This window comes from Mchenga conophoros, linkage group LG2 (genome assembly GCF_057382185.1).
Source record: "Mchenga conophoros isolate Kocher_MC1m ecotype Shallow Benthic linkage group LG2, M_conophoros_male_GT1.1, whole genome shotgun sequence".
NCBI lineage: Eukaryota > Metazoa > Chordata > Actinopteri > Cichliformes > Cichlidae > Mchenga > Mchenga conophoros.
Window position 1 is genome coordinate 24,398,983 of NC_140527.1, and position 10,241 is coordinate 24,409,223.

A 10,241-nucleotide genomic window follows, 5' to 3' on the forward strand; every position below is an offset into this window, starting at 1 on the left:
TCTTCTTTTGATTTAATAGTCTGACTAGTTTTTTGCTATGAACGTTTTCATAGCTTACTCTGGTGGACTTAGCTAATGACACTTTAGCGTGAAGCTGTGACTATTTGCTTGCGCATGCATGAAATAGATCCACTCATAATTGAACATTATGAATGGCTGCTCACTGGTAAGGGATGATAATGCTAAAAATGGGCAGACTCCGGTCCCTGTCTGCTCCATCGGTGTAGTCTTGGATAAAAAGCTAACCACAATTTACAAAGCTAATGGTCAAAAGCTTTGGTGTTAGATGCTCATTTTATCCTGAATTTGTTCAAGTCTTCCTGTCTTGCTAGAAACATTTAATTACATGATTACATGACAGTGTGTTTCTACAAAACTCATATCCCCACCCCCACCAATGCCCACCCTCCCATCCAGTCCCAGGAAAGAAGATGGACTGCATTCGCAGCTATACTCAATCAGTGATACAGAGACATAGCCAGCTCTGTGTCTTTGTTACTATGTAAAGAGGCAGAGAAGCAGAAATGACAAAAGCATAGGAATCTAAGCTACAGTTGTCTGTAAATGCTCTCCATTACAATAAATGACTTCATTAAAATAAAGATGTGTTCAACCACCCTCTGTGTTTCAATGAGTACAACTGCGGAACAATTTGTTGAAGTGCGCTCAAGTAATGGAGCTTCGGATGCAGCCCGTTGTATTTACACTTATCCTCTCAATGTGCTGGCCCAGGACTGCCAAAAAGTATTTGTACCTGTGCAGAGCACCTGAATATGCACACTTATGTACATAGACACAACTGTATCGCACAAAGAGGGCCAGATCCTGCCTTTCTCTGTGCTTATTAAGACATTGAAGCTGTTAGCACCTAGCAGCACTAATCCTATAGCCTTATGCTCACTGTTAGTGGAGCCAAATGGCCTTATACAGAGCAGCTCGCACTCTTTCTCTCCCTCCCTTTTCTGACTCTCTTTCTCCCTGTGTGAGTGTGAGCATCTGTGACTGTTTGTGATGAATGGACAAGGCAAAAGAGGAGAGGGGTGAATGTGAGACATTGCACCACTGAGGCCAGTGAGAATAGAGGGGGAAAAGACAGAATGAACAAGGCAGGCAGAGACGAAAAAAAAGAGGATATGGGTGTATATGGGAGTGTGATTTTGTGTGAATACATCCGTCTGGATGCTAGGTGGAGAGGGTCGGGGAAGGGGAAGGTAGGGTAGTTGCACATGAATTGCATACAAACACAACTACATGCACTCTGGCCCAGCGTTTATGTCCAGCTTGTTAAGCATGCAGAGTGTGCGCGTGTTTACACCTGTGTGTGTTTGCTGTGCCGTGCGCACGCCCGCACGTGTGTGCGTCCAGGCATGTGCAAGGCCGAGCTAGGTTAAACTTGTATTCGTGAAGTGTTCCCAGAAGAGATTAATCATCCTGTGCTGGAATGCAGCATCGCGGTCATATATCATCACCTGACCTCTCTCTCTCTCTGTCTCTCTCTCTGTCTCCCTCACGTAGCAGTGGAGTCAGGGTAAAAGGAGTGTCATTGCATATCTGCAGTAAACAAACAGCCGAATGCTTTGACAGAAGTGGGAAAGGTAGGAAACTGCGCTAATTATCAAATACCAGTGTTCAGCATCAATCAGATGTTACAGAAACCTGTTAAGGTCAGAACCGTTTAAAAAAAAGAGAGGTAAAAAGAAGACAATGCGAGCTACAAATGGGAGAAGAAACTAGCAAAAAAAAAAGAAAAAAAAAAGAGGAAAATGCTGGCCTTCAGCTGCCTCTGCTGGAGACACGCAGAAGCAGATGGATGCTCTAAAAGTCTTTATTTTAAACAGAATCAGAGCCACTTTAGCTAACTCCAACAAAAATGCTAAAGATGCCAGCCTCATCTCATTGCAGTAACCACAAGAGCATCACTACTGTGGACTAATTTGGGTTTGACTTGGCTGTATAGTCATGCAATATATACTGTCTATGCTGGGAAGCATTAATAAATGCCTTTAAATACTTCCACAAATTCCTAAACCACAGAAACTGTAACACATTGTGTGTGTGTGTTTTTATTGTTAATCCTGCATCCCAAAAATATAGATATATATAGCACAAGGTCTGAATGACCACTTCTTTGAAAGGCATTATTTTTGCATATATTTTCAGCATACCCTGCCTTGGCCTATGCATAAGTGAAACGTTTTCCTGGAAGACCCCTTTTTTAAGGAATCAAAGACTGAATGGCTGACTGGTTATTTGTTAAGACAGCCAAGACATCTGAAGAAATGATTTCCAGTAATTGTATCCAGATGACTTCTCTCTTTTTTTTTACAGCACTACATGAAAGCAGTGTAAACCATGTATAACTTCATAATTCTGCAAATGTACCTACACACTGTGAAATCTTGACCTTCAGATGGATTGCAGCTTAATTCAGAAAATGCTTTTGGTGCGTTTAACATTTTTTTTAAAGTGCACTTATGCTTGCGATAGCCAGTCCATTTTTTCTTTTTTTTTTGGAGTAGGGACTTAGGTGAGGACAACGTGTGCTTCCAGCTGGTGCTTAAACATTCAAGGGTGGACGGGAGGTAGAAGATGCTGCTCAACAAATGTTCTCATCAAACCTTTACATCTTCCCACAGTGAGAACAGGAGGCCAGCCATAAGTCAATGCTATTCTGTGCGAGCTGCAATGCATGTGGAAGAAAGGACCTTTTACTTAGTTGTGTTCAGCAATAGGAAATTGATTCTTTAATATTAAAAATTCAACAGCTGAGTTTCATTACTTTTCTGAGTCTATCCCCTTTCCCTTGTGGAGTGGGAAAATATAACAGTTTATTAAATTACTTCTCTGAAAAGTCTCTGGGGATGCCATCTTAACTCCCATCCTCCTTCACAAGGCCATTTTAGACTGTAACTAGACATGTCTGCTTAGAAAGAGAGACAGAGAGAGGCAGAGAGAACATGGATAGATGGTATACTAAATATACAGATTCCACTGACTGCCACAAAGAGTTTGTAGTTATTTCACTGGCCAAGGAAAGGCATGGAATTGAATGATCCCACATATTAAGGGAAGGGATTATTGTCAACTGACTGGTCTGAAACTGTGTGCATGTCCGTTGCTTAGCTATATCAGTGCTATCATGCAGTTATTAGAGAACATAGATGACATGTTAAAGATAAAACCTGAATGCTTGATTCCTATAGTAAGGCTATTCACTCATTCCACGTGTGCCCTGAAGGAAATGATCACTGCAAACCAATACAAAGTTCTTCTGATTGACCACTTTTATCCTATATGGGAATGCTGATGGAAGTGATCTTATTCAGAATGGCAATGATCCCATGCACAGGTGCCAGGGGGTCCCAGAATGAGTTGGTGAGTAAAGTCTTTATATCCCAGTCCACTTAAACACTTGTGGAACTGTTTTGGACTGACACATTAAATGATAATCTCCACCAGTGGAATTAACACACAAAATAAGGGAATATTTTTGGGCAGGATAATTTGCCATCCCCCCAGTAGAATTCCAGAGACTTGGAGGATAAATCCCAAAGCATACTGAAGCTGTTCTAATGGCACATGGTGGCTGAGCACCTTACCCTTTACTGCCTTAATGCTGATTTTCCTCTTGAAGTTGTCCTCAGTCTCTATATGTTCGACCAGACAAGGTTAAAGCGGATACCTGTCTAATCCCCACAATATTCAATAGTTCCTGGGTCAGAGGGCTTTACGAAAGTTCACTCTTACAAAAGATCCTTAAGTATCATCAATGAATGCTGTTAATACACTTCCTGATCTAAGGAGCAATGGGGTCAGGCCTTAATGACTCTGTAAGTCTAAGTAATAAAGGCAGTATATTTGAGCATGACTCAACCGGTCACAATGTCTTCTTAAAGGCAGATAAGGACTTTCCCACTATTAACTCCACTCCTCGGGAACAGAAGGAAATAATTTTAGTAACTTGTTAAAAAGAAAAAAGACTGTCTACACTGAGAAAGAAAACCCTGAACTGTTAAACAAAGACCAACAGACGAAGGATGTTATTTCTTGGTGACTTCAATTAAGTTTCCTCTGCGAAAGTTAGCCATGAAATTCAGTTTCATTCGTTTCCAATAAGGTGCATGTTCAGCTGTACCATGACTTCTTTGCAAAAAGATCAGCCTTCAGCCCGTTTCATACACAGTGCTGTAGGTGTCATTTACACTGACGGATGACTGACAGTGCTCGCCTTCGCTGAAACATCAACATGAACGCTGAGCACCTAAATGAGTGAACACATCACTCACTGGTCAGCGGCCTTTGTTTCTGTGTGTTCCAAATTTCACCCACATCATCCGCTGAAACTGATGGTCTTACACAGCCTTGTTATGATGAAAGGCTCGGTACCAGCCGTTGTCCACATGCAAGCAGGCGCATGTGCTTGGCTGCACTTCAATGCAGGGAGGAAGCTCATCACAAAGCGCCATGAGTCCATGAGAGGGATGAGTTAAAACCAGTCGGTCAGCTGTCAGACAGATGTAGTAAATATTATCCCACTCTGCCATCACTTCCAACACAAAAACCCACAGGATCCATGAGCATGGTAATCCAAGATGAAGGCTGCTCTCTACGAGCGTCACTTTCTCCAAAGCACAGCTAATGCTGGGTGTCACACACCGCACACATGCAAACACACACGCATACGCTCTCATCATGTAACGCTTAGCGGTGTAGTCTGAGCAACACACACACACATAAAAAAACCCGTCAAATAAAATCACAGGCCACAAAGGCTTCTGAGGAGTGTCCAAATCCCAGATGAACGATGAGTTTATGGTTTTCAAATTTCTTGTACGTTTAGGAAAAATCACAGAAGATCAACACAACACAAATCTCAGACTATTATGCATTTTAAAATTTTATTCATGTTACGTTGGGATCTAAGTATTGGCTGCTCCGTCATCTTCTCCTATTATATGTTTTTTTTCGTGGCTATTTTAAGAATCCTTGTTGCGATAAAGAGCTATCCAATGCTCTACGTTAATGTGATCTCTCTTTTTCCACTGAAAAATGCTAGATAATAGGGAGCAACAGCCATGTGCGTCATGGCCTTTTAGAGAGATGCTAAGATGATATGTTGAGTCAGTGTTTTGGTTCAATTTGATGGGACTACTGGAAGCACAGACATTAAGGAGGACTGTTAATTGAGGCGCTCTTGTAAAAAGTGCTTCAACATAAAAAATTTAACTGCACTGGCAGATTCGTCACACGTAAAGTGGTACCAAACGTAATTGAATTCAGTCTTGAAATAACATCAGGAGGTTAATAATAATAATACTAATACTAATAATGATTTTAGCTTTCCTTTTATGAACTCCAGCCTTAAAATATCTCAACAGAAAGCCACTGGATATGTCATCTTCTATTGTTTTTTTCACACTCTGTGGTTTCTTACTCATCTACCCACCAATTAATCAATTACTGCAATTAATATAATTTTCTCCTTCATCAGCAAGCCTTTGTAATTTTAGCCTCTCAAAAACCCACAGCATGCTATTCCTACCTATGCCTTGGCAAGCTCTTGAAAGGAGGACAATTAATGTTGAAAGTTGAAATGTTGAAATATAACACAAAGAGGACAATCGAGCATGAATGGATCAAAGTGAGGCCTCGCCAGACGAGGCAGGAAAAAGGAAGGGGGGATAGTATGGAAGCATAACTGGTTAACTGAGTCTGTCCTTATAAAAGCCTTTCCGACACGGTTGTATGTCATGCTGCCCAAACTCTACTGTGTAGGAGGCCAAACAGGGCAGTATCATAGGAATGAGCCCATTCCTGCAGCAGTTTCTCTATCTGGATGTGGATTTATGACACTGAGATGATTGTATATTTGGCTCTAAAAAGAAAAAAGCAAAAAAAGCCCTGAGCTTGTGAAATAACTGGGAGGGTGGAAGGCCGGGCGGACCTGCCTCTAATAGAGCTGTGCCACCAAGCTTAGTATTTTCTATTTACTAGCACGTCCTGACAATTACAGCAACAGTGTAAACATAATCACCCTCTCTGCATATTCTGACAGAAGGAACATCCTTTTCACCTACCTCTACTCTCTCTAAAGGTCAGTGTTCTTAGTTAATCAGCAGTGACAAGAGGCTATTTGTCCTCTGTTACTACTTATCCTGTTCTTTCCCAAATTATAAAGTGCTATAGTCTAATGTACTGTAGAGCAGCAATAATTGCTAATATATATATATATATATATATATATATATATATATATATATATATATATATATATATATTAACATCACAAATTGTTCCGAACCTTATACGACCAGATTGTTATAACAGGAAAAGAAGTGGATGCTTCAAGATACAACTGTGTGTAGATTATCTGGGTGTGATTGCTCAATTCATTCTTCCAAGCATCTTAAAAATAAATGAAGATCTAAACTTGGAATCCCAAATTGAACCCTGTGGATTTAAGTTATTTAAAAACTTGCTGATGTTGCTATGGTTGCGCTGTCAGAAACAACAGTGCTTAGCAGTTCACACCCTGTCGAAATGGCCAGGTAAAGGGAAAAAATGTTAACACCAAGCAGCAAATGGCTGTTTCCAAAACCAAGCCAGTCAACACATAAAATCATGCGAAAGCCTTCAAATAAGAGGCACTTTACTGCTCTCAGGTAATTATACCTGAGAGACATATAAGCAGCTTTTTTCCTGTGACATCAATTAACATGGTGCAATGTAGTTCTAGTTGATAGGAATTAAAACAAAGGAAACAATGGTAACTGGTTTGTGTTTAAAAGGGATTTTTGGCTCTAAATCGGCAACAAAATTGCACTGGCCTAGTCACAACTATTCAGCTACTATGCTGGTTCATTTTCCAACACTAAGTAAGCTCTGAACTGGTTGGGGAGGACAAAATGTATCAACCAGGCTTTCAGTACCTCTACGGGTTCACACCTGTAAAGTGAAATCGAACCTTTGAGATTTTCTTATGCGCTTTCCATCTGTGACTGTGGACAGTCCTGCACAGTGTGGGATAACACACAGCACAGAGGTCAGACTGGATATCGCTGACCTCCGAACAGCCCCGCAGCCCCCAAAATGCGCGTGTGCCTGCTGACATGCACATGCATTAGGGTTATTGTGTGAAGCCTTCAGTCTTTTAATCCCCTAATCTGCTGAACCCTGGAAATCACTTGCAGTCATCTGTCAGCCAGGTCGGAGTGGGCCACAGGACTCAACAGATTCGCACACGAGTGCACACGTACACACAGCCAAACACACACGCACACACACAGACACACACACACACTTTCTCTATGCTAGTCATTTATTCAACAAGGCCAGCCTCATTGCAGGCTAATGAAGATTGATGCTCCTCTTTCCAGGACTCACAGGTGTTTCAGTGAAATGTATGTATAAATATATAACCCATATAGAGCACTGTGAAAAAGAAGAGAGATTAACAGAAAGATCGTGCCCAACAACATCTATGTGTGATTTAACAAATAAAAAGCCATATTTATGTAGAAGTCAACCTGCAGAATATCTGCATGGCAACAGCACTGACTTAATCTTGATGATTAGTTGTGAAGGGACGGCAAGGACATGGACTCAGGGAACCTGTAGTGCTCAGACCCTTAAGTCAACTCTATGCATCTCAGGCCTATTTGTGCATGTGTGTGTGTCATCATGCCAAATAGGACACCGTCAAGGCTAGTCTGGAGATTGCGGTTGACACATCCTGCTGCTCTCCGGCGTGAGCGCCTATTAGCACTTAAGACCGAGTCTCACTATATGCACACACAAACACGGAAAACTGGCCGTGATTACACCTGGCAGGTCAAACACTGTGGCAAACAGCTGAGCCTGTGCACTCGTCCTTGCGAGCGAACCAGACAAATGGCGAGAGAGAGCAACATATGCACTTGTTTCCATATGCATGCATTTAAAAGTGTGTCAGAAGTGATCCCACGCAAATCTGAGGGCTTTGCTTCCTTTTTGATTTCTACGCCCCTGTCAAAAGCTCAAGATGGAGGAATGGAAAGCGGGAGAGAGATCAAAGAGCGTCAGAAATCACACAGACGCAGGCGGGCTTGAAGAGAGCTAAAAAGGTGGAGGAGGAGATAGCAGGGCCGCAGAGAGAAACTGTACCAGTTAGATTGAAGTGTGAATCTCAACAGTGCGTCTCATCACCAAGATCTTCTCGGCATGTGTGTGTGTGTGTGTCTGCGTGTGTGTTTCATGTCATAAGGTGCCGATGACTGCCAGGCTCTGGGATATACAGCTGGTGTGTGGGCCTCATATCCCTCGCCACCCTGCTTGATACACAACTGACTTTAAAAGTTTTCCTTATTCATCCTTAAACTTTGTGCCTGAAATCCTTAACTAAAAGTCTCACTCATGCTCATTCCTGTGTGTCCTACACTGTTATGTTCTGCTGCAGCTTGAAGGGGGGCAGCTATCCTGTGCATGAGCACATCACCAAAAACAGCAGCAGAAGAAGAAAGCTCACACTTCCTCTGCCCTCACCTCTGATATAATACCAAGCAAGCAGAATAAATATGAATGAAAAAAGCTGAATAAAGTGCAGTGCACAAGACAGAAGAGAGGAATGCATCGTTGCTGCCGTCCCGAGGAGGGGAGGCAAGAGGCAATGACAAGTCAAGCAGCCAATTAAAGCCCTCCAACAGCTCCATGTTTGTTATTATGAACTGAAAGCGTGATTTTGGTTTCTTTTCGAAGGGCACTCACTTAGGTTACTTTCTCATGCACGTTACGGGGATCGCTGAAAAGAGGATGCTGCGCTGCGGCAGCCATAAACGCGTCGGGCAGGAGCTCTTCATCACGAGTCACGGCGGGGTCTCGCAGTCCACCCTGACTCTTTTAGGGTTAATACATTTCTTTAAAAAATATGCAGCGCAGAATCGCCATGTGGAAACCTCTCAAGCCACAAAAAGTCCACCGCAATTAATAAGGTCATTATTGACGGGACTATATTTTTTGGACGTCTCTACGCATGGCACGTGAACGACACTGCAGTCGCGGGAGATGACCCCGATCACCAATGTCAGGCAAGCGTCAAGGGCTCGCATGAGGACTACAGAATGATATTCGGATAAAAGGCACCTCAATGTCATCGCTCTGCGCTGCCCTCCTCCCCTTCCTACTTGCCACAAGATATGACTGTGCATGTCACACACACACACACACACACACACACACACACACACACACACACACACACACACACACACGTGCTGCTCGGTCACAGAAGCTGGCGGGTTAATCAGCAGCATCGTTTCCACAGGAATACATTGCAAAATATCACGTACCTGTTTATAGTTACGTGCGGCACTCACTGCATAATCCTCCTTCTTCAACTTGAACTTTTTCCTTCCCTCCAACCGAACCAGCCCGAAGCTACTTGACACTTGTTTATTGCATGCTTCTCTCTCGCTCTTTTTTCTTGTTTTGTTTGTTTGTTTTTGCCCTGACTATCCTGTCAAGCCGCTATTGAACGCGAAGTGAGATGACAGCACGAGGGGATGAGCTGATAGAGAGGGCAGGCAAGGAGCCTCCAGTTCAGCATCTCACCAAAATCGTGGAATCAAACGGAACCATCCGTTCAGCGCTGGTGGTCGTTACAGGCAAACAGTGCTGACTGGCAAAAAAAGGGGGGGGAAAGAAAAAAAGCAAACCCCCAAAATGGACCAAAACCGGATGAATACGGCTGTGCGCAAACGGCACGTCTTCCGTTGCTTCTCTTCGGACCCGAGAAACGGCGGGGCGAGCGGGCATGCTCTGAACACTGAACCACGGCCGATCGGTAAAGGCTGCGCGCAGCGGCACCCAGGGAGCGACCATTCACACACACGGTATAGAGAAATGACCGTGGCTCGCGGAGCGCGCGTTCACGGCCCAGCCAAAGTCAGTGGTCATTATCAGCGCATGCCGAAGAGTAATCCACAGTAGGCTGTTACAGCCACAGCTGCAGCACTACGAGATGAGATGCAGGGGATCAGCAGTGACAGCGATTAAACCATCTGAATCCCAAATGTTGAACTATGCTATGTTGAATAGCAGATCACAATTGAGGGCACTTCCTCTATTAATCTAAATCTATTTACATATTATTGTCACTTTAAAACATATTTAACATGGTGTAGGATTTATTCGAAAAATGCATATTCCACTCAGTATTAATATATGATTACTTGAGGACATAATGGGACAATTTCACGAGAGGCAGC

The 10,241-nt window shown here is 43.0% G+C and overlaps 1 protein-coding gene across 11 annotated transcripts in view; it reads right to left on the reverse strand.

Annotated features, from left to right (window-relative positions):
• tenm2a (teneurin transmembrane protein 2a) overlaps positions 1 to 9,923 on the reverse strand; it is a 219,860-nt gene extending 209,937 nt beyond the window's left edge. For all 11 annotated transcript variants that reach the window (XM_085289586.1, XM_085289577.1, XM_085289568.1 and 8 more), the window contains exon 1: positions 9,324 to 9,923. The gene's annotated coding sequence lies outside the window, so the exon portion shown is untranslated. The remainder of the gene's footprint in view (positions 1 to 9,323) is intronic.
• Positions 9,924 to 10,241: the final 318 nt, after the last annotated feature.